The sequence below is a fragment of the Ahaetulla prasina genome, chromosome 1 (genome assembly GCF_028640845.1).
Source record: "Ahaetulla prasina isolate Xishuangbanna chromosome 1, ASM2864084v1, whole genome shotgun sequence".
NCBI classification, from domain to species: Eukaryota; Metazoa; Chordata; class Lepidosauria; order Squamata; family Colubridae; genus Ahaetulla; species Ahaetulla prasina.
The window spans coordinates 61334252-61338004 of NC_080539.1; positions in this window are offsets into that span (position 1 = coordinate 61334252).

Sequence of the window (3753 nt, forward strand, 5' to 3'; positions counted from 1 at the left end):
CCACCATGTTCCTGTATCAATGAAAAAAAACAAACACCTGGAGTAGCAGGATTAAGCAATCTGGAAGATAGAGGGAAGATTTAACAAATGACCTAATAACATGTAGCTAAGTTACCTAAACTTTTCACAAAAATGGATTTCAGATTATGGCTCTGGTACTCCACCCAAACCAGAGTCTCATGAAACCATAACATTTCAGGAATCCATGACCATGACGAATAGCTGTCCAGTCTCTGCTTGCACACATCCAGTGAAGAGGCACTGGATGTGTGCAAGCAGACAAGGCATTCTCTTTGAGTAATAGCTTCTATTCCTCCTATTGTTAAAATAATTTTTCTAACATTTTTTTTTAAATTCCATGTTCCACCCTTTGGGATGCCAGAGAACAGGTGTTGTCCTTCTATATGTCATCCTTTACATTCCACAGACTAACATCACGTTTCTTATGTTGTTTGAAAAATATATTCTCTGCTTAGTCTTCTCTGAAGGTTAAACTTTCCCAGTTAACTTAATTTCTAGTTTCTTTTGTTCTTAGGAAAGAACTTTGGATTTGTTTCTGTAAAATGACAGTCTGTTATTTTCCACTAATTGTTTTGAATTTTATTTCTGTCTCCTAGCTATTCCACCAAGGTCATGTCGTCTGTAAATTTAATATATTTTCCACCCATCTTCTCAGCCAAATGGCTAATAAAAATGTTGAAGAGTAGAGTGCCAAAGACTGAATTTTAGCACTTCACCTAATATTTTGCTCAGTTTGATGAGGAACCACTGATGAACATTTTTAGCATGATTTTCCAGCCATTTTAAAAAGTCCATTTAATTGTCTTGCCATGCAGCTGAAAGGTTAACTAGCTTGCTAATCCAAATGTTGTAAAATTTCTGCTGAAATCAAGAGGCTACATTTTCCCCACAATCTGCTAAGGAAATTACCCGACTCAAAAAAATAATGAGATAAGGTTATCCTGGGCAGAGCTGTCTTTGACAAATCTATGTTGACTTACTATGTTGTTTTTAAAATGGTTATAACTTAATACTAAATGATCTGTTCTAGAATCTTGGCATGTCTCAATCTTGAACTACCTCATCTCTTTTTTCATCTTTTAAACATCAGGGAAATTTGATCTTGTTCAGTTTGATGGTACTTTCTTTTCCTTTTCCCCATGTTTCTTACAAATAATCAATAAAGACCTTGTTTCTTCCGTACCCTAGGATAAAATGATTGGGTTTTAAGGTTTAAACTGTTTCAAAGAATATATTCTCTGACCATACGTCTATCAATCTCTGCCCTGTTCATTCTGTTTTTCACAATTGCCTGATGGGAAATATACCTGAAACAAAATAGAATTTGAATAGTTTTTTCTTGTCCTTTCTCCTATTAGCATTTTGCCATCTTCAGTAAGCACCTGGTAAACTGATCGTTTGCTCCTTATTTTATTTGGAACTATTACTTTAGAATAGAATAGAATAGAATAGAATAGAATAGAATAGAATAGATTTTTTATTGGCCAAGTGTGATTGGACACACAAGGAATTTGTCTTGGTGCATATGCTCTCAGTGTACATAAAAGAAAAGATACGTTCGTCAAGGTACAACATTTACAACACAATTGATGGTCAATATATCAATATAAATCATAAGGATTGCCAGCAACAAGTTATAGTCATACAGTCATAAGTGGAAAGAGATTGGTGATGGGAACTATGAAACAATTAATAGTAGTGCAGATTCAGTAAATAGTCTGACAGTGTTGAGGGAATTATTTGTTTAGCAGAGTGATGGCCTTCGGGAAAAAACTCTTCTTGTGTCTAGTTGTTCTGGTGTGCAGTGCTCTATAGCGTCGTTTTGAGGGTAGGAGTTGAAACAGTTTATGTCCAGGATGCGAGGGATCTGCAAATATTTTCACGGCCCTCTTCTTGATTCGTGCAGTATACAGGTCCTCAGTGGAAGGCAGGTTGGTAGCAATTATTTTTTCTGCAGTTCTAATTATCCTCTGAAGTCTGTGTTTTTCTTGTTGGGTTGCAGAACCGAACCAGACAGTTATAGAGGTGCAAATGACAGACTCAATAATTCCTCTGTAGAATTGGATCAGCAGCTCCTTGGGCAGTTTGAGCTTACTGAGTTGGCAGAAAGAACATTCTTTGTTGTCCTTTTTAATGATGTTTTGATGTTAGCTGCCCATTTGAGATCTTGCGATATGATAGAACCTAGAAATTTGAAGGTTTCTACTGTTGATACTGTGTTGTCTAGTATTGTGAGAGGTGGAAGTATGGAAGGGTTTCTCCTAAAGTCTACCACCATTTCTACGGTTTTGAATGTGTTCAGTTCCAGATTGTTTTGGTTGCACCAGAAGGCTAGTCGTTCGACCTCTTGTCTATATGCGGATTCGTCATTGTTTCGAATGAGACCAATCACTGTTGTGTCATCTGCGAACTTCAGTAACTTAACAGATGGATCATTGGAGATGCAGTCATTGGTATACAGAGAGAAGAGAAGTAGGGAGAGCACACAGCCTTGGGGGGCCCCTGTGCTAATTGTACAGGTATTTGATGTGATTTTGCTTAGCTTCACCTGCTGCTTCCTGTTTGTTAGGAAGCTTGTGATCCACTTACAAGTCTGTTCCGGTACCTGTAGCTGGTTTAGCTTAGTTAGAAGAATGTCTGGAATGATGGTATTGAATGCTGAACTAAAGTCTACAAAAAGGACCCTTGCATAGGTCTTTGGAGACTCAAGATGTTGTAGGATGTAGTGCAGTGCCATATTAACAGCATCATCTGTTGATCTATTTGCTCGGTATGCAAATTGCAAGGGGTCTAACAGCGGATCCGTGATGGTTTTCAGGTAGGAAAGCACTAGCCTTTCAAAGGTTTTCATGACTACAGATGTTAAAGCAACTGGTCTGTAGTCATTCAGTTCCTTGATGGTGGGCTTCTTCGGCACTGGGATGATGGTAGAGCGTTTGAAGCAAGAAGGAACATAACACATCTCTAGTGATTTATTGAAAATATGGGTGAAGATGGGGGCCAATTGGTCAGCACAGACTTTTAAGCAAGAAGGAGTTATCTTGTCTGGGCCTGGAGCTTTTCCTGGCTTTTGTCTGTGAAATAGGTCCTGCACTTCCTTTTCTGTGATCACTAGGGGTTGTGAACCCAATGAAATGGGGTCAGTTGTAGGAGGCTTGGCTGTTGTTGGTGTGTCTGAGATGGGGGTTGTGGAGATAGGTGACTATAGTTTCCTTTCAAACTTGCAGTAAAACTCATTCAGGTCATCTGCCAGTTGTTGATTACCTTCAGCCTGGGAAGGAGGTTTGCCATAGCCGGTGATATTTTTAAGAGTTTTCCACATGTTTGCTGGTTCATTTGCTGAAAACTGATTCTTTAGCTTTTCAGAGTAGCTTCTTTTTGCTGCTCTTATCTCCCTTGTTAGTGCATTTCTGGCCTGATTGTACAGCATTTTATTACCTTTTCTGTAGGCTTCCTCTTTGGGATGTCGTAGCTGCTTAAGTTTAGGTGTAAACCAAGGTTTGTTGTTACTGTGTATTTGCAAGTTCCTTGTAGGTACACATAGGTCTTCACAGAAGCTGACATATGATGTTACAGTATCTGTGAGTTCATCCAGGTCTGCAGAGGTATCTTTAAAATACCCTTTACATTTCTGACCCCCATCTGTATAGTTCTCAGCTGTCTGTACTCTTTTTCTTTAGTGGTCTCCGTTTCCACTTCTTAAATAATGTTCTTTTTGTTTTCAGATTAAGC